The sequence below is a fragment of the Hipposideros armiger genome, unplaced genomic scaffold, assembly GCF_001890085.2.
Source record: "Hipposideros armiger isolate ML-2016 unplaced genomic scaffold, ASM189008v1 scaffold_72, whole genome shotgun sequence".
Classification (NCBI taxonomy): domain Eukaryota; kingdom Metazoa; phylum Chordata; class Mammalia; order Chiroptera; family Hipposideridae; genus Hipposideros; species Hipposideros armiger.
In genome coordinates, this window is record NW_017731422.1 from 2,583,536 (window position 1) to 2,604,945 (window position 21,410).

Below are 21,410 nucleotides of genomic sequence, written 5' to 3' on the forward strand. Positions count from 1 at the left end.
GGAATCTCAAGTCTGAGTGATGATGTGTAGGTTGGGTCAGGACAGATCCAAGCTCTTTCACCAAAAAGATGGGTGACCTTGAGAAATCATCTGACCTTCCTGGGCCCACTTTGGCCAGGTCCCACAGGCCAGTTCGTTGGTGGGTATCCATTAGGGGCATCCTGTATGCAGTACGCTGTGGTGGGGCTGGTCAGAGGGCCACATGGGAGAATTAGAAGACATGGTCTCCGCCTTTGCCAAGATTGCTTGTGTTTGAATGCAGCCATCTGAAATAATCTGAGAGCAACAGCAAGGAGACATCAAGAGAGGACTGATAGACCAAAGGCAGGGAGGGGAGGATATTAAGAACAGGGTAGAAGTAATCCCAGGAGACTTCCCAGAAGAGGTGAGTTCTGAACTATAGACCCAGGACATTAGTCTCATTTGACCATTCATCCATCCATTGAAACAGACATTGTCAAGTGCCAGGCTCTGAGGATACAATAGTAAATAAACAGCCCTTCCCTTGAGGAGCTTACAGCCTCACTGGGAACCTGGCATCTAAATTCAGGTGACCACGCGGTCTGAAACGTGACCTAACAGATATATAGACTCTGAATCAGAAACTGCAGGCTTGGGGAGACTCTTGGGAGGGTAAATCTTGAAGAACTCCCCACCAAAATCCGCCCAGTGGTTCTGAGCTTCTAAGGGAGCAGGAGATACAGATAATGAGAAGGGGAAGGAGGAGTGAGAAGGCAACAGGTACCTGACAGGTAAACAAAGTTAATGAGGACCTGTTGTTTCTCCACGTTCTTGGTGACCTCACCTTTGACCAACAATTTCCTGGCACTGGCTCAGGCTGCCAAGGGGGGCAGAGGGGGAGGAAGAGGAGGGTAAACAGCAGGTGAGGCCAAAGGTGGCCCTGGAAGGCAAGGGGCACATTCCGAAAAGTCTCCCTAGCCTGAGGCCTGCAGCGGAGCCCAAAGTCCGATAGCGAGCTAGCGCACACCTGCATTCCAGCCATCCAAAGAGGCTATAAATACCAGAGAACCCACCAGAAAGGATGCTTTGGGCCGCCTGGGAATGCCTTCCCTCCCCCATTCCACAGTCCCGCTCTCTAGCTCCCCAAATGCCCCCTTCTCCAGGCCTTCTGGATCTGCTGGAAGAAACTGAGGAGTTCCACTTGTGCACGACCTCTTCCTCCCACCACCTCTACCTCGTCTCCCTTCTCTTCACTCACCTTGGCCCAGACTAGCCTGTGAGGGGGAAAACTGTCGAGGCCTCACTGTGTGAGACCCTGATGGGCAGGACAAGGGAAGCCCTGAAATTTCTCAGCGAGCAGCTGGGGGTCGGGCCCATTCTGCCAACGGCAGGCTGTGTGTGACCTTGTGCAAGTCACCAAATCTCACCAAACCTTGGTTTTATCATCTGGAAAAAAAGGGGGGTACTGACAGGAGACACTTTCACAGGCTTTTGGAAAGAGTAAATGAGATAACGTACACGAAATAAAATTAGGCATTCATATTCTCAATGCTGGGTGTTACTAGAGATCATACAAACTTTTAATCTTACTGATGAGGAAACTAAGGTAGAGAAAAGACATGAAAAACATGAAGGGGGGTGGGTACTTCCTCCTCCTTCTCCTGTCACTCATCTTCTTAGTTCACCTTGGCCTAAATACGGGTTCCTAAACTTTGGGGGCCATAGGTCCCTTGGACAAAGCAATGAAAGCAAGGACTTTCTCTCCCTAAAACACATTTATCTACGTACCCCCAAGTCTGTGCAGGCAGTTTCAGGGGGGTTCATTTGCCCCGGGTTGGAGACCCTTGCTCTAGGACAGAGCAGGAAAAGAGAGAGGCTGTCACAATCCTCGGATCATGTTTCCCATAGTCACAGTCCTAAGGAAGCAGAAAATGACACGGGACAAACCCTGAACTTTGAGGATCAAACCTCACCCAAAGGGTCCCCTAGAGCCAATCTTCACGGCCCTAGAAAGAAAACCCCCCTCCAAGCCGCTCACCACCCTCCGCAAAATGTGGTTTATATACGGACTTGCTGGAAATGACCAGATAATCAGCACAGGAGCCAGGCTGTATTAACCAACTCAGTCCCAATTCTGTGCCCTGATGGCATGGGTGGGCTGCCAAGAATTGATAAGCTGTCACTTGATTGGCCAAGCAAGCCTAAAATCCTTGGAATGAGAGTACAAACAGGTTACCAAGCTCCTGATTGTGTAAGAGAGATTGCAAAACCTCTAGAAGATCAGCAAAGGCAGAGTTGGAGCATTCATTCATTCATTTATTCATTCAACAAATATGTACTGAACCCCAAGCACTAGACATGGGCAGACAGTGGTAAATCACCTGGACAAGGTTCCTGCCCTCCTGGAATCCCAGGGAGAGAGAAAACCAGTACACAAGCAAATAAATAAAATTAATTTAGCTAGAGATAAATACTATGAAAAACGTAAATAGGGTGATATTTGAACAACTCGGTGACATAATTGATATTGTGAATGGGGAGAGGTGTTCAAGGAAGGCCCCTTGGAGGAGGTGACATGTGAGCTCAGTCCTCAAAGGTAAGGGGGAGGCATCCAAGCAAAGGTGTGGAGCCAGAATGTTCCAGAAGGAGGAAAGAGCAAGGGTAAAGTCCCTAAGGCAGACATGAAACTGATATGTTCGGGAACAAAAACATCAGTGTGTGCAGGGGGTGAGAGGAGCCCTCAAGGTGGAAGAGGTGGTCAGGGGACAGGAGAGGAGGGCAGGCCTTATGCTGCCTGCAGGGAGGGTTTAAACAGAGGCAACACGGTTGTCGTCGTCGTCGTCGTCATCATCATCATCGTTGTCATCAGGTCTTTGTATCAAAGCTTATCCTGGCTGCTGGGAGGGGCAAGAATTGGAGGGGCTGGAGGGGAGCAAGGAAGCCACAGAGGCCAGGCCAGAGGGTGGGAAGAGGGGAGCAATGGATGGAAATATTTTGGAAGTAGAACCGGCCCTGGGGTTGCTGATGGATTTGGATGGGGAGATAAAGCCAAAGTGCTGATCCAATACGAATGCCAGGCTCCGGGCCTGAGCCACCATCGGGTGGTACCATGCACAGGTACAAGAAAGAAGCGGCTTAGGAAGGAAGCCGAGGGTTAGAAGCTGTGTATCAGGGAAAAAAAAGCTCAATGTCCTTTGCCCACAAAACCTGTTCCCTGTGAATGTGCTATATAACAGTGTGTCCATATCACAGCAAAAGATAGAGCCTTTGAAAGAATTCAAAGCAGGTTGTGACAGAGGATGGGGGAGCAGAGGCCAGGCTCTGAAAACGTCCAAAATGTCCAGCAGTGTCTCAATCATGAATAGAATTTCAAAATTGCTTTCCTTCTGGGTTTTCCACACCGTGCGGCAGGTGGCCAGGCCTCTCCCTCCTGGCAAAGGCGAGAGTGTCTGGGCTGGGCCTCCAGGCTGGCTGGGAGGCCTCATGGCTGGTGTTTGTGGTTCTTTAACTCTTGCTCACTCTCTTATCCCATTTCCACATTGTGTTAACCAACAGTGATCATTGATTTTGGCATGGTTCTTTTTTATAAGTCAAGAGTTCCTTTTGACTGGAAAGAAGCATTAGCTGGAATCACATTTTCTGAGTATGAAAACCATACTCTCAGTGCCACAATCTGAGGGAAACAAGGGTATTAGACTAGGAGCCTCCTGGGGTACAGGACGACACTAACTGTCTCCCCTATACCTGTCAGTGCAAACCACGGAGGGAAATCCACCTGGCAAATTCCTTCCTCTAAGGATTCTGGTTGGGCAACTCAGCCTCTCTTCCTTCTACTCTGTATCCAGTGAGGCCACCCTCTCAACCCCAAACCCAGCCCGTGGGGCCTTGACCACCTCCCGTCTCAGACCCAGTCTCAGCCCTGTCTCTCTCCTGGGCCTCTGCTGACCTCTGCCACACCCTTCTTCTTTCTCCTCCATCCCAGTCCCTTCACATGGTCCTCCTTTACTTCTGACTGAAGATGCAGATGTTTTCCCTCCTGTGCTAGTCTAGCAGCAGGCAACCTCCTCCAGAAAGTTCCAGTGGGTAAGCCTGATGCCACCATCAACCTGAGTGTACAGTGTCCAGCCTCCTTCACTCTCTGCTCTGTATGCTCTTGTGTGGTCATTCTGGAGTGTGTGTGTGTGTGNGCTGCCAAGGGTGGCAAGTCTCTCTCCTCCATCATCATTCAGATGATAATCAGCAGCTGAGGTGGCAACAGGAAGCCCTAAATTCCCTCCCACTCCCAACAATTACTTAGCAACCTAACCCCTGACAGAGGCTGAGGTTAAATTAAAATAAAGAGAGATCAAGGTACCTTGTAATTTTGTGGTCACTCTCTACTCTGACCTCTACTCAGCCCCTTAGCCCAGCATCATCCTCAATGCCCTCCCCACCACCAACACAGACCCCCACTCACTGCATACACACACACACACACACACACACACACACACACACACGAGAGCACACACTCAACCCTCACTCCACATAGTCCCTATCCTCACATCCCTGCACAAACACTCATACACCACACATCTACACAAGCCCATCACACACTCATGGAGATGCAGAACAGCTACTGGGCTTCTCAGGAGATGGGGACATCTGGGGTGTGGACCTGGACTCCCCACCCCTCACACTTACACATATCCAGTGCCCATGCCCTGCCCTCTCTCCTCACCACTGCCCGAAAGGTAACGTGACTCACTGCACTTACACCCAGACCAGCCATGCAGGGCAAAGTGGTACACCCACCCACGGCCCCAAGCCAGACTCCAAGCCTCCCCATCATCCATTGGCACCTGACCCACCTACCACACTGCCATGAGCATCCAAGGAAAGTCCAAAGTCTTCAGGGACAAGGTCCTCCTGAGTGGGGCAGGGCAAGTCACAGGATCTGAGGTGATGTCAGGGAACTCGAGACATCAAGAATCCAGGGAGGGTTGACCCTTGGGCAGAGGGCACAGCTGACTGCTTGGGTTCATGTCAGCCTGGCACTCCGGGGACACAGCTGGCTGTGGCAGTGGTGCCCAGTGAATGGAGGGCAGTGGGGCAGCCCACAGAGGAGACAGCCCATTGCCACAGGGCCCAGAGAAGGATCAGGGACGTCCCTCCGCCTCAGTCCCAGGCTTGGCTCCTGAGTGCCTCTGGGAGTAGCAACAATGCCAAGGAGATAATCAAAAGAGTCATATGATAGACTCTCTGGAAGGAGACAAGGCCAGCTCCCTTTCAGAATGCCTAAGGGTCTTCTCTCTGATTCCCTGATTCCAAGAGAGAACCAGGCAGCTGGCAAGCTATAAGGAAAACAGGCACAGAACAACCCAAGTCATTCCGTGGCAGTAGAGCAGCCCTGAGATTCCATGATTCTGTGACCTCCGGCAGAGGGATACAGAGGAGAAAGAGAATGGAGAACGGCAGCCCTTCTCCCGCCCCCACCCTCCTGACCTGCCACCCCAGCCCATCCAGCCCCTGTCCCAGCCCAAGCCCAGGATCCCTTTATGAAGGGCTGAGAACCAATAGTTTACTTTTCTAGAAGCCCTTTGCTGGGTATGGGAAGATAAAGACCCAACTGTGCAGCAGGACAATGGATAACAAGACCAAAAGTGTCAGGGAGCTGCAGCAGGAGAAACTAAGGGCAGAGTAAGGAAGGACTGTCTGTTTGACAAAAGACAATTTAATTCAATTAACAAATACCAACTGAGTGCCAGCTCTGCATTGGGCACTGTGCTAGGCGCTGGGCCCACAAAGATGTGCCCAGAGAGCTGACACTATAATGAAGTAGCAACAGCCAGCATGTAATTACATCATGTAATGTTTATGATATACTAAGCCCTGTTCTCAGTGTTTCATGAGTCATTTGATTTTCATAACTAACCTTCTAAGCTAGATACCATTATTACTCTCATTTCAAAGATGGCAAAGAAATTGAGGCATGGAAGGGTTCAGTGACTCGCCCAAGGCTGCACAGCCAATAAGAGAGGATTCAAACGGGGCACCCTGTTTCTGGAGCCCGCTCCTCGCTATCTTGCTCTGCCTCTCCTGTATGGCAGTGGCAGGCCATCTCTCTCTCATGCTCCATGATACTGGGAACCCCTCATCTCGCCAACCACCCCACCCCCAGCCTGAATCATGGGTCATCACACTTAGGTCATCTTCATTCATTCACCAAACACACACTGAGCACCTGCTATCTGCCAGCCCCTGTGCTAGTGCTGGAAATATGGACCTCAACCAGNCCCCACCCCCACCATGAAGCCTGCAGAACAGTGCCCACCTCATGGAGGGTTCAAGCCAGACCTTGGGGAGCTTCTTTAACTGCCAGTTTCTGCCCCCACCAGCCAAACCACATGTGTCCCAAGAGCCATTGTGTTTGTCCTCAAACCTGTTTGCCAATTGCACTTGCTATTGTAATTATGAAATTAAATTAAATACGACACAAAACAATGAAATATGACGGTGAAAAGAAAGGGTTTTCTTTTTTTCTTAAAAATCCAAGTTGAATGCTTTGGAAGAGCTTGGTAATAGCTAACTGCTGGGCGGAGGGAAATGCCATTGAGTTAGATACGAAAGCAACAGACTGTAAAGAGTGGTGCTGACCTGGCCGGGTTGAATCTGGGGCAGGTCTAAAAATCTGGAAGAATCCTCTCCATGGTTTGTTCTTAAGAGATATGAAGTTCTTGCTGTACTTTAAGTAAACCAAAACTGGAACCCAAAGAAGACACGGTGTCACGGAGTGGTTTATTCAGCAGAAAGCCTCAGCCATACAACAAAAGGTTGGCAAATGTCAGCATGCCCAGAGGTCTCCAGTTAAAATGGAACATTTACACTGTGTAGGCCTCATGATTTTATGATCGCCATCCTAACCAGCCAACTACAAGCCTTGATGGCATGAGGTAGGAAGGTTTCACTGCACCAAGTGTAACCCTCCAGCAGAGCTCGTATCATTCTGAGCCTCTGTTCCCTCGGGGATTATCATCCGACCTGCCTCAGGGGGTTGTGAAGAGAGTGAAGTGGTGAGCAATGGCTCCAGCACACCTTAAGCACTCAATTCACCAGCCAACCAATTAAACTGGCCAGAAATCTTGGACGCACTCCCAGCATCTCCCTCTCCCTCACCTCCCCACTCCATGTACCCAGCTTATCAGTGCCACCCTGCCAAGTCAACTTCTGAAAAACCTCCTGATTCTGTCCTAGGGGTTCCATCCCCACAGCAACTAGCCCCGCCAGAGCCACCAGCATCTCTGCCCTGGAGGACAGCACCAGGTCCCTACCTAGTCCTGCTGCTTTCACTCCTCCTCTATTGCAGAGTCCAGCCTCACTCGGGCAACATGAGGGGTGTTTTAAAAGCACAAATCCTATCATGTCATTTCTTTGCTTGAAACTCTTCAATGACTTTCCAAACTCCTTCAAATGGCCAAGAAAGCCTTCCACCACCACCACCACCCAGCCTCCCCCCACACCCCCCCCACACACACACACAGAGCATTCTAACTGCCCTAGTTGCCTGAAGGTTCCTCAGAATGCACTCTGCTTCCTCCTGCCTCAGGACATTTGTACATCTTATGCCTGCCACCTACAACAGTCCTTACCCCTTCTTGACCTGGTTAATGCCTCCTCATCCTTCAGGCCTCTACTTAAATGCCATCTTCTCAGAAATGCTTTCCCGTTCACGTCTACAAAAAATATTTATTTGGCACCTTCTACACGCCAGGCACTGTTCTAGGCTCTGGGAATACAACAATGAGCAAAACAGGTGAAATCCCTGCCCTCAGAAAGATTATATCCTAGTGGGAAAGANGAGAGAAACAGGACTGGAAGAGCATATCTCCTGCTTAGATGGGATCTTACGGGGTCTTGGAGTGACCAGTGGACACACGTCCATCCTCTTCTTCACGAATGCCCCCTTGATAGGCCTGTTCCTTATAGCTGTTCTGCCTTCCTGCTCCCCCTGGTCTCTGCCTCTGGCCCCATCCTTCCAGCCGACAAATAAATATTTATTGAGGGTCTACTCTGTGCCAGACAGGTGCTGGGAGCACTCGGATAAACACATAGACAAGGCCCCAGCCCTCATAGAACTGTTATTCTGTATGGGGAATCCAATTATAACCAGGTAGGTGGATGGGTGAGTGGGGAGTAGGTAAGTAGCAGAGGCAGAGAGAGAGGAAAAAGGTCTCTTCAACAGTGACAGGTGCTATTCACTCACTCAACAAACTGAGTACCTCCTATGTGTTGGATGCTTAAGATACATCAGCGAACAAAACAGACAAAGAGCCCTGCCCTTATGGCACTTAAATTCTACCGATGGGAGACAGACAATACAAAATGCACATAATAAATAAATGAATTTTATATGTAACAAACTTAGAAGATGATTGGTGTTTAGATCAGGGTAAGAGAGATGAGAATGCAGGAAGAATATTGCCATTTTAAGTAGGATGCTCAGGGTAGGTCTCATTAAGAAGGTCATGTCTGAGCAAAAACTTGAAGAAGGTGAGGGAGTGAGTTCTGCAGATATTTGGAAGAAGAACATTCCAGGCAGAGGAGAAAGGCCATGCAAAGGCCCTGGGGCAGGAGCATACCTGATATGTATAAAGAGCAGCAAGAAGGCCAGTGGGGTTAAAGCAGTGAGAAGGACAGGAGCTGGAGATAAAGTCAGAGAGTCAACTGGACTAGGAAGGAATCATGCAGGACCTTGAAAGTCACTGTGAGGAATCGGACTTTTTTATTTCTTTATTTTTATTTAGTTTTTTTTTTTTGGGGGGGGGTGTCTTTTTTTAGTCTGAGGAAAATGAAGAGCCATTGCAGGGAGATGAACAAAAATGGACATGATCTGACTGACCCTTTCCTTATTAAAGGATGTCATGGATAGAAAGTGACGGGGGAGGAGGTTGCTACTTTAGGTAATGAGTTCAGGGAGGTCTCTCTGAGAAGGAGCATCTAAGCTGGGGGCTGAGGGACAGAGGATGGGCCCCCACTCTTCCTCCCCTCCTTTTCCTCAATCTATCAACCAGAGCAAAGCCTTCCGCTGTCTAACGACACCTCTCTCTCCTCCCCTCTAATCTCCTTTCTGCCCCTTCATCCTCTTTCCCTCCGCCCTTCTCTTCTCCCACCCCCTGCCTCTCCCTCCTTCCCCTCACCTCTTTTTATCTTTAACCTGACCCCATGGAGATGAGGGCCTTTCCCTCCCCAGCGCTCTTAGAAAACAGCTGTAAAAAGCAGAAGGAAACGCTGCAGCAGGTCCTTGACAGGAGGGAGGGCGGTGGATTGCAGTGTCTGGTCCTGGCTGCTCAGCCTATAATCAGCAGGGTGTTTTAGGTGGACAGGGACCCTGGGGCATGACCTGCCCGGCCAGCACACCCTCTCCTCAGCCAACCCCTCGCCAGTACCCCCACCTCAAGCACAGGGGAGAGAGAGGGCAGCTTCCAGGCCTGGCCCTCAGCCCAGCTTTCAAGCCTTGATGGGAGAGAAGCTACAAGGAACCCCCAAACTTTCAAACACAGCCCCCCATAGTACAGAGGGTGGGACTGAGGCCCTGAGCGGAAACAGTGCAGCTCCAGGTCACATTGTAAGATTCAAACCCAGGACACTGTCCACGTCCCAGGCTATCTCATCCTGCATCCTAGGTCTTGAGGTCAAGCAGTAAGTCAAGGCTTTCGTGCTCTCTGCTTCAGGCAAAGCAGACGGGGCTGTCCATGGTCAGACACTGCGCTCTAAGGGCAGGGCAGCGTGCCGGTGGACGCTGGCTCTAAAGGGCCAGGGGAACCTCTTGCCCATTGAGAGCGACCCTAATCCCACACCTCAGGGGGTTTGGGGAGGGCTCAGCACAGCCCATCTTTGTCCCACTGGAGAACTGTTCGGCCAGCCAGTGGATCAAAGCCACGGGAGGAAAGAAAAGCTGGAGGGCTAGGTCGCCCTGTCAGCCCTGCCACAGGGGCCCAGGCTCCAAGGCTGTGAATCGGAGCCCTCCTGTCCTCTGCGGAAGGAGACTCGCAGTGTCAGCCTTCTGGGTCACCTGTCGGTCCAGAAACAGCCTCGGTTCTTAGCTGTCACATGCCACGCATGGCTGTGGCCTCCAGCACCTGAGTCATCTGTGACTCATTGCCCTCTGCCCTTGGTCCCAAGAGGGCTGGGCTGGGTGGACTTGCCATGAGGATAGAACAAGACCTGTCTGGTATCCCTGGTACAGGCCTGTCCCTCCCGCTCCACCCTGCACCGAGACAAAGGAGCAGCCAGACCCCTCGACCCCTCGCAGAGGACACCCATGTCAACAAACAGAGGATTGAGAGTGGCTTGTACCAGATTCCTACCTTCATCCCATCTCTCTCTCTCGTCTCAGCTTTCACACTTACACATGTGCTACGTGGTCCCACATCCCCTAGAGTCTCCATCTAGTCCAGAGCACGAGTCTGGGCGTTGGGCTCTGCTGTTACTCCCTGTGTGACCTCAGGAAGAATTCCTCCCCTTTCTAGGCCTAAGTTTCCTCCTGTGACCTGGGACTCCCAGGTCTCCAGGGTCCTTTGTAGCCCTTAATAGAAGGAGGGACTCTAATGCAGTGATTTCTGACGTGGTCAGTCAGGGAAGGGAGAGCTAGAAGGGTGATGGTGGGCATGGTGTGGGGGAAGGACCCCTTCCTGGTAACTCCAGATTATACCACACACCTAAGGCTGCAGGCAAGCACTGCAGGGGAAGGGGTGGTAAAGCCCTGGAGACGCTTCCCCAAACCAGCCTGCTTGGGGCCTCTAGGGGAAGGGTCAAGGAGGTGGATTTCCACAGGGCTCCCCCTCAGACGGGGGGCTCACCCAGGGCAGGATTGTGTCTTCCCTTCAGACTAAGGGCCCGAAGACAGGGCTGTCCTCTCCCTCAGACTGAGAGCCCCACGCACAGGTAAAGAGCTTTTGGTTCCAACGTTTTTTTTTTTCCAAATCAAAAATCAAATTCTCTCCTCCCTGAGTGAGCCTGACCCAACTTCAAGGCCAGTTCCCCTTGCTGCCTGTTTCACCATATATGAGTTGGCCCCCAGCATGATGGCACCCACAGAGATGGAAGGAAGTAGTGATGTAACATTCCAAATACCCATCTATCAGGTCTTTCCCATCTTCTACCTGTTTCATCCTCAAATCCTCCCGAGAACATGGGTCACACCTGGACCTTCGTCCCCAGAGGAGAGACAGGGCAGTGAGTTTCAGAAAGCCAGAGATACGTCAGGTCATATAGCAAAGGGCTCCCAGCCCCTCGCCCTCTGTCTGTCACAACCCCTGGAGAGGGCATCCACCCCCCCCAGGAAGGGGTTAATGAGCATGAGTCCTGGCAGGGCGGAGGGCAGTTGGGAAAGCTCTCAGCAGGGAGCAATCTTTCTCCACTTGGCCAGAGCTTTGGTTTCCCAATACACTGCTACTGTGGGGCAGAGACAGACAGTCGGGCAGGCTGGGGACCGCCAGGCTGAGGATTCCAGCACCTTCTGTTGGGATGGCCGGGGAACCAGACTAGCCCCTGAGGCTCTCAGCTGGGGGGACCTGGCCTCTGGAGGGGTGTGTGGGGGGGAGGGGGGTTCCCACACCCACAGAGGCAGGAAGATAAAGCCTAGGAGAGCAAAGAAAAGCCCCAGAGAGGGGGCCACTGGAGGCCTGGCATGAGGCGAAGTAGCACGTACCCACTCCAGGGTCTCCAGTTGTCCCAGCCACCACCCTTCTGTTATAGCTTCTAAAATATTGTCCTCTTGACATTTTTGTTTTACCATAACCCTGTGAAATATTCTACAGTGTGACCCCTGAACACATAGGCACACACACATACCCCAAGAGTTTCAAGAAACAATGCTTACCCTTACAACACACAAGCCTCTCTGCATACTTTCTACCCTATTTTCTTTCATAGTTTAGAAAAAGTACAGTGTTGGTTGCAAACCACAAAACTGACTTCGTGACCCACTAAAAGATCATACCATGTTTCCCCAAAAATAAGACCGGGTCTTATATTAATTTTTGCTCCAACAATCTATATTTATTCATTTATTCATGTACAAAAATCTACATTTATTCAAACAGTCACGTCTGGCTGACGATCTTAACTGGGTAGGGCTAATATATTACAAGCATCCTGAAAAATCATGCCAGGGCTTATTTTCCAGTTAGGTCTTATTTTCAGGGAAATACAGTAATTTGCCATTGGGAAAGCACTGCTCCTAAGTCAGCAGGCTAGAGACATTGCCATTGTACAGATGGGGACACTGAGGCCCAGAGAGAAACAAGAGCCTGCCCAAGGTCACAGGGCTGGGCAGTGACAGAGCTCAGGTGGCTCCTACGGAAGAATTTCCACTGTAAGTGTCCAGAGCCTGGGGGCTTTCTTGAGATATCTGCCTGCAAAAACAAAGCTGGGGGAGATTACCCCGGCTGACGTCAGAAAAGATGAAATGAACGTTTGCTGACCAGCAGGCTCTCCCAGCTCTCGCAGCACATATTCAGCCTATGGAAAAGGTCAGGCCTGGGGGTTATAACGCATCCAGTGCCTCCAGAAAAGGGTCCCAGCAATGAGGAACAGGGAAAATGGAGCTTCTCAGTCTGAGGGGAAAGACACGAAGCCCCTACTAGGGGAAGCCCTGCTTCTCTGCCCTCAGAGAGCTCCTAAATTGTTTCACGTCTCTGCTGCAGGCAGAGATTGAGGACATATCCAGAACAGGGGCCTGATCGCAATGTCCACTGGGAACCTCACTGGCAAAGCAGCAAGAAACAGGGGAGGGAGTAGGGATGCATCAAGGCCTCAGAAGGAATCATTTGAGAGGAAGGTCCAGCCACTCCCTCCAAGCATGGTTGCCAGATTAAGAACAGAATGCCCAGTTAAATTTGAATTTCAGATAAACAATGAAAAATTTAACTGAGTCATCTTGTATTTTTATTTGCTATATGTGGCACCCCTACCTCCAGGGCATTCCCTCCTCAGACCCAAAAGGGCCAGGTAGACCAGGGTTCCCTGAGGCCCACATAGCACTAGCAGACAGCAGAAGCAGCTCAGATCTCCAGGTACCAGGTACTGATCGAGGGGACAAGAGAGGGGGCAGAAATAGGAGCTCCTGAAACCCCCTCCGCTACCAGAAGGCAGTCTTCAGACCCCCAGACACCCCAGCTTGAGCAGCCACCTCCTCCCAACCCCAGAAAGTGTGGCTGGCATGGAGCAGGCGAGGAATAGCCTTTGCAGTGGGCATGGGGTGGTGATGGGAAAGGGAGTGAATGGCTTCCTTTGCCTCTTCTCAACAGCCACACCAGGCCAGTCAAGATAAGCCAATCTTCAGGGGAACTTCCTGTTAGGCAAACGCCAACGGCTGGGCCTGGCAAACCACTGACTGGCATCTGGGGACAGTTTCTCTGAAGTCATGAGGTCTCGGGGAGGGTTTTACCAGCATTGAGCTGAGTTCTCCCCCCAGCCCTCACGTCTCTTCTGCCCTGCTCTCTCCCCGCACCCCACCCCCAACCCACACACATCCACAGTTTTGGCTTTTAGTGCGATGCCGGAGTCGGGCAGCGCCAGGAGTGTGGCTGGGATAGCTGCCGCCTGAAGGAAAGGGGGTGATCCCACTGGCCTCACCAGGAGGGCATTCCCTGAGCTCTCATAGCTTTTGTGGGTAAAAACATTCCCTTCCCCAGGGCCAGGAGGTGGGGCCAAGCGCTGGGTCCCAGGCCCTGCCTGCACCTCATCACTAAGAGGAAAGGAAAAGTTGTTTCTGTCTTGCTTTGTGGGTTTCGACACTGGCTCTTTTCACATTCCACACCAACCAAGGGAATAAGCTACCTAAAATGTTGAGCCGTTTTGGGGTTCTGTAGATCAGCCTCAAGGAAGCAAGCCCAGAGTTGCTCTCCATCCTTAGGGAGCATCAAGTCCGATGAGACAGAACCTGTCCCTGCCCTTGGGGACCTTGATAGAGGGACATGACTAACATTCATCCATTCATTTAGCAAATATGTACTATAATACGTTGAGCCCCTCCCTCAGTGGCAATCCTTTATATTCATTATGTAATTTAATCCACACTCACACCTGGAAAGTAGGTGTTACGACACCGGTGTTACAGATCAAGACAATGAGACCAAGAGAAGTCAAACAACTTGCCCAGGGTCACAGAGCCGGAAAACTACTGCTGTCAAATGTAGAGCCCAGCTCTGTTTGATCACAAATCCTCCTGTGCCCAGTCACAACAGCGACAAGAGCTGACCTTTTTTTTTTTTTTAAAGAAATATTTATTGGGGAACAGTGTGTCCTTCCAGAACCCATTAGGTCCAAGTCAAGTAGGTGTCTTCAATCTAGCTGTGGAGGGCCCATGTGGGGATCGAACCGGCAGCCTTGGTGTTATGAGCACTGCGCTCTAACCAACTGAGCTAACCGGCCACCCCAAGAGCTGGCCTTTTGGGGGCACTTACTACACACCAGTCACTACCCGAAGCCTAGCCACATTTCTCTGAGCCTCAGATATCATGGTACCTGTTTAACAGATGACAATTGAGACGCCAAAAGGTAGTTTTGTCTTAAGACTCTGATGAGAAGCTAGCTGTCAGGGTTGGGGCTATGTTTTGGTTTGAGTTTTGGATATCAGGCACCCAGAATTAGAGGCGAGGATTTGAACCCAGGCAGTCAGACTGGGATGGGCCAGAAGTGACCCAGTATTATCAGGTCGGTGGCTGCCAGATAGAGGGTTATATTAATAGCCATGAGGTGCTTATTGCTGAACACAGCAGCTCCCCGAGGACAGCTTGGGGTCATGGGACTACAGCCATGTTAGTCCCCTGCCCCCAGCCCCATGGGGGCTCGTCCTGAGAAGCTAGATCCCTCAGCTGGGCCTCACAGCCCCCACCCCAGGAACCCTTACTCAACCATGCGGCTGCCCCGTGACTGGGAGTGGTGACCCCTGTCACACTTGTGTGTGCGCGGGCGCGAGCCTGTGTGGATGTGCTCGTACAGCCTGTGACCGGCATCTTGCTCGGGATGAGAAGATGCTTCAAGGGTGTCTGCCAGGGGCAGGCCTTCCCCCACAGTTCCCAGGCTCAAGGGTCCAGTGGGCCTGAAATCCAGGCCCAGGCATCCTCTCTGTCTGAAGCTGGATAGAGAGAGGCAAGGGTGAGGCAGCTGGAAGGGAAGCACTGGGGAGTGAAGGAGAGAAACCAGGGGTAGGGTGGAGATTTCCTCTGGAAGCCAAAAGCATACAGATATGCAGATATCCTCCCTAGAGATTTCTCCAGAAACCATCCTCCTGCTGCCTCTCCAGGAGAAGACAGCTCCCAGCTCTCAGAGTCCCAAGGAAAGCCTTTCTCTCCCCGGCCTCAGTCCCAGAAGTCCCTCCCCTTACCTGTATCACACACCTTTCCCCCTAAAGATCCTGAATGACAGGAGTTTAGTCTTGCGGGGCTTCTGAGATGGACCCTCCTGAGGGCCTCCATTGTGGGCCCCTCAGATGTAAGCTGGGAACAATCTGAGAGCAGCTGTCCCAGGCAGCCGTGCCGGAGGCCCCAAGGTTTTGTGCCAGAGCCCAGCTGTGTGTATAAGGGTAGGCACAAGGCCTCCTCTTTCACGCTGAGACTCTTGGGGGGGGTTTGGGCGGGCAGTGAGTGGCTTTGTGTGCTGGTCCTGTATATTTGTTCATTAATTCCACAAATGCTCATTGCAAGCACAGAACAGAACCACGGGGCATCATCCCGGACCAGGGCAGGCTTTCTCCACCCCCTCCTTCCCTTCAGTCCAACCCCTCTTCCCTGCTCCTGGCTCTGGGGCTGAACCCGCCCTGTCTTGCCTAACTCCTCAGAGGGAAAGTAAGGCTATAGACTTGCAAAGATGGGTGTAAAGCCCCGTCATGGTATTTCAGCTTAATAATTTAAGAGTGAGGAGGAAAAACACCCAGCTAAATTATACTCAAGTGGAAACTCAGAGAAGAAACAAGCTTGATGTGGGGACTGGATATAACAGCATAATTATAATGACCGTTTTGGAGCACACCCTGCATACCAGCGACTGTACCACGTACTGTCACATGCCAGTCCCTCGTCCATCCCCTCAAGCTCACAATGCAGATATGACTGTTCTTACTTTAGCGATGAGAACATTGAGGCTCGGAGAAGTCATTTGGCCAATGGCAGACCCAGGTTTCCAACCAAGATCTTCCAGAAGTCGTGGTGGGGCTTAGGGTGGCCCAGACTGGGCTCTGCAGAGGCACCAAGCAGGATGTTTGAGGACAGGTCCCTACAGGCCAGGGCCTCACAGGCCATCTTCCTACTCCCAGTCCCAGGTTGGCTGGATCAGCTGTACGAAGGGCGGAGGGTAAGAACATGGCCTCCTTGCAGGGAGCCTGAGCAAGTGATGAATCCGGGGTTCTCAAACCTCCTCTGCAGAGGAGACAGGACGGGCCCCAGCAGAGGGGCCACGTGTTGGCATCTGCCCCACTTGGAGCCAGCGCCAGGGATCGTGGGGGGTTATGTGGGGATTGGTGAGGCACGCTTGGCTCATAACAAACGGACAGAGAAGCCCTGTGGGGACTGTAAACGTGCTGGGAGAAGAGGGAAGGGTGGGGCTGCAGGCCCCCAAAAGAGCTCATCAGGATCAATATCCAGTGATTCCAAACATCTACGACAGCCAAATCAAGGCAAAGGGTGCCTCCTGAGAACTGTTTCCATCTTAGTCATACAAGGAAATGTCTGATGGCAGGGGTTCTGTCTCTTCCCTCAAACTAGAAACTCTGTGAGGGCGAAGGCCATCACCCTCCTCAGGCTGGGAGCTCCCCGGGTTCCCAGCAATTATACCTCCTTCACTAACAGATTAGCAAATGCAACTTTATAAAATCTGTTTCAGGTCTCAGCCTGTGGAGACCTCTTGCTGTGAGGAGACCCTGGCCCAGCCTTCCTCCTGTAGGCACCTACGCCTGATGGGTCCTTCCTTAAATCACTGCCCCTCTCAGTTCTAGCACTTCTGGCTCCTGTCCCCTCCTCGACAGATGCTCAGCCAGGCCTTATCTTTGCCTTGCATTTTCCCTTTCCAGGCAGATTATAAATATTTACTGATTCCTTCCTTGCCCTCCCCCATCTTCAGTGTCCTGATGGATCAAGTCCTGTGGATGCAGCTGAGTTGTTCTCCCGCCCAACAACTCTGAGACCAACCTGGTAGGCTTGCAAGGGTCATCTAGGGTATCCCCCATCTCTCGGCTGGCGTAGGCTACCATCACCCCTAATAACTGAGAGGCTGTTCTACACCAGGGCATAGCACATACGGCTGATATTCCATAAATGCTGGAGGATGGGTGGGAGGAAGGGAAGGGATGGAAAAGAGTCTCTCGCTTTTTCCTCCAAATCCCTTGTGCTTCTCTTTCTGCCAGTTCTTCTCGTCCTCTAGCCTCTCTCCCTCATGCTGTAGGTGAGGCCCACTTTCTCTTGGTGAGACGTCAATAAAACTGAGTTGCTCTCCTCACTCTAGAAATTTGGACAATATTTTGTCCTGCCCGAGTTCAGCCCTTGCACTGCGTCTTCCCAACAGGGCAGAGCCCTGGTCTCTGATCCTTTATATAATAAATACGTCCTTCCATCCTTGGACCTCCCTGTACCCCCCTGAGAGCATCATGCATACCCGTAAAACCTTATGGATGGAAAGGGACAAAGGTCCTAGCCCCAAGAAAGTGACGGTTTAGTTTTGTTAGATGGCTCATTTATGACTGCTGTGTTACAACCAGCCAAAAACTCCACAGCTTGAAACAACAAGAGCCCATATATTCATTCACAGGTCTCTACTTTGGTCAGGGGATGGCTTCTCTCTATTTTGTGTATTGTTGGCTAGAACGGCTCACCTGGGTCTGGAGAAACCCAAATGACCTCCCTCACATGTCTAGTGACTTAGCTTGCAGTGGTTGGAACAGCTGGGGGCTGTTTCTACCTGAGCCTCTCTCTTTCTCTCTACCTGGCTTCTCTCTCCAGCAGGGTAGCTGGACGTCTAGAATCACCAAGGTCTGTAGGGATCCACCCAACCTCATGGCAGGAGGAGGGACAGAAGGCTGGCAGGCTCTTTGGAGAATCAAGTACCCGAAAGGCCTTTGGGACTGTGACTAGGTCACTCCTTAGGGAAAAAGGAAAGGGACTCAGGGTGGGCAGAGCAGAGTTGAGAAGTAACACTGTGAATCTCCAGAGAAAACGTTGGTCAGACCTGAGGAGGGTGGGGGGTGGGTCCCACAGAGGGAAGATGGGCTGGGACAGCTTGGCAGGCTTTCTCGGGCCCTGAGCAGTGCTTTGGAAGACTGCAGGGGTGTGTGAGTGGGACTTATATCATTGGGGGAAGCAGCATGTTCATTTTATCCTTCTTTCCTCCATAATCTATTTAAAGACTGTTTCTCTCTTCCAAGGCTACATGTTGCAATATCTTTCGTATTTAGGTTTCGGATCTTCTACTGACGAGCCCCAGCCCCCGGAGACGTCTCTTGCCTTCCTTTGCCTTGCCTTACCACACTTGGGTAAGTTTGGATTTCAGCCCTGGGTTTGGCCATCACCACATCCTCCCCCTGTCCCACTTTTCTTCTGCCTGTTTGTATTCAGTCTAGACGACTCATTTTTATTTGTTGATGCTCTGCCCTAGCCTGGGGCAACCATGGTGTGATGGAAAGAGCACTAGAATTGGAGTCAGGAAAGCTGGTTTAAATTCTGGCTTGGCCATGTACTGGCTGTACGTAAATGTTCAGGCAAGTTATTTACCCTCTCTGAGCCTCCTGCTTCTCCCCTGCCAAGCAGAAATAATGAGGCCCATCTTCAGGATTTCTAAAAGGAGGAGACAGTGCCTGGCACCAACCATGAGGCCTTCGTTCTTAATCCCTGCCGCTGATGCTGAGGTCCCTTGTCCTCGCCCAGCGATGCTCAAATCCCCACCTGTTGGCAAGCCCCTCCACCAACCCCTGTCACCAGAGCCAGCCCTCATCCACCTCCACAATCTTGGGGTGAAACCCTCAGTCACCAGGCCTGTTTCAACAATGTCAGTCAATTAACAAAGGTTTATCGAGCATGTACTATGTTCGAGGTACTGTTCTAGGAGCCAGAGAGACAACAATCAACAAGACAGACAAAAATCTCTGCCCTCACATCGCTTGCAGCCTAGTGGGGCGGGGGAGGGGAGGGCAGCGTACATTTTAGAGCTATACCAACCAGAATGGTAGCTGCTGGCCACGTGTGTACATTGAGCATTGGAAACGTGGCTACCCCCAATTGAGAGGTGCAATAAAATCAAAATACACAACAGATTTGAAGATTTTGTTTAAAAGTTAAATCTTTCATTGATTTTTATATTGATGAGATGTTGGAATGGTATTTCAGATATGTTGGGGTCAAGTAAAATATATTATTCCCATCAATTTCGCCTATTTCTTTTAACCTTTTAAAATCTGGCTCCTAGAAAATGTTAACTTACATGTGTGGCTCATGTTCTCGTTCTGTTGGACAGCTCTGTCCTAGAGTATGTTAGAAGGCGGTGTGTGCATGGGAAAGAAGAAGAGATGGTGAAAAGTGCAGTGTGAGGAAGGATGTCAAGGTGGCCTCACTGAGAAGATAACAAGACTTGAAGGTTAAAATAGCCACACACACCATGTCTGGAAGACGAGTACCCCAGGAAGAGGGAACAGCCAGTGCAAAGGCCCTGAGGAGGGAGCATGCCTGCTGTTTGAGGAATAAGGAAGCCATGGTTGGAGACGAATGATCTTTGGGGGGTGGGGGGATGGGGTCAGAAGTCACTGAGTCAGGGTAGTAGAGGCAGCCTGGATGGCGCAGGGCCTTTTAAGGCCATTGTACAAACTTGGGCTTTTTCTCTGAGTAAAACAGAGTCTCTACAGGGTTTTGAACCCAAAGGTGACATGATTGGGCCCACATTTTAGCAGATTCACTCTGACTGATGTGTGAGAGTCAACTAAAGGGAGGCGAAAGGAGAATCCAAGAGGCCAGTTGAGAGGCTCAGGTCCATCTACTGCGGATGACAAGAGCCCCCATCTCACAGAGCATTTGTTGTGTGGATTCATCGTTAACCAGTGAAAGAGCTGACAGGTGGAACGCGCTTGGAAAACGAGTGCTTACTTGACCAAAAGCGCCATGAGGACAGGGACCTTGCCTCCTGTCTTCCTCCCACTGTAGCCTAGAGAGGTAGAGGGCGCCCTCCCCAATCACTCTCAGAAGTCACCACTACCACCCCCCCCCTTGGCATCTGCCCCTAGAGGACTGCAACAGCCTCCTGTTGGCCTCCCTGCCTCCTGCCTGCCACACTGCTGGGCTGCTCCATGTAAAACCCCTCAGCTGCTGCTCATCCCTGACAGCTCGTAGGCTCTTGTAGGGAGCATTGCAGGTGCCCCACAAGCTACCTCTGCCCCCCTCTCCAGTCTCCATCCCCCGTGCACTGCCTTCCTCAGGGCCCCCTCCATGCCTTTGCTCTCTTCTGCCTGGGATGTCTGCTTCAACCCTTCCACCCTCCACCCCCGTTCGTCTTCTTTAAGGGGCAGCCTCGAGGTAAGACCTCACCCCCCGATTCTGCCACCCCACCCCCATGCTGGATCGGATGGCCCTATCATATTTTATATATCTTCCTATTTCTGGATATATAGTTGTGTCTCCTCACCGGATCCGTGAGGGGTGGAATGGTTGGTGTCTTAGTCCAGCATCCTTTGCCCTAGCGAGATGGCAGGCCCAATAAATAAATACTGTTGGAAGAAATAAGAGAGGCTAGAGAAGTAGATTTGGAAGCATTGCTCATAAAATGCCAAAGACCCAGACAGCTCTACCTTCCCAAGGACTGCAGGAGAAAAGTCCCCTCAGCGGCAACCAGCGCTGTGGGTCTACCTTACAGGGGCTCAAGGGACTCCAGGGCTAAGTAAAACCAAATTATGACCTGAGGTCCAAGCCCCTGTGAGCACCCACTTCCCACTCCCAGCCTGTTGCAGCCTACAGGGCCCCGTAGCCAAATCCAGCCCTCTCCAGTCCCCTGGGCAGCAAAGTCAGACACATGGCCTGTTCCTTCCTTGACCAAGGGACAGGGCCAGGGTCACGTGATTCCTGAAGGCAGCATTACTCACTGCAGGGCCTTGGTTCCTGTCTAAGAAGCTGTGTCTCCCTCCCCCATATCCAGAGTACCCACCCACACACCCACACACCCACACACACGCGCGCACACACACACCATATCATGGCAGAGAATGGACAGGTTCCGCAGGACCAGCCCAGCCACAATGGAAGGACTCTGGGCCCCTGCGCAATGAGGCGGGTGACCCCATATATAACACACCTAGAACCCCTTTTCCCAGACCTAAGATAAATGCCATGTTCCCCAAGGGCAGAGGGAAAGCGGGCAGGAGGAAGTCTGGAACAAGGATTCAATGGAGAAGGAGAAACCAGGAGGAGCTTTGAGATCAGAATTAAATTCTTTAATAC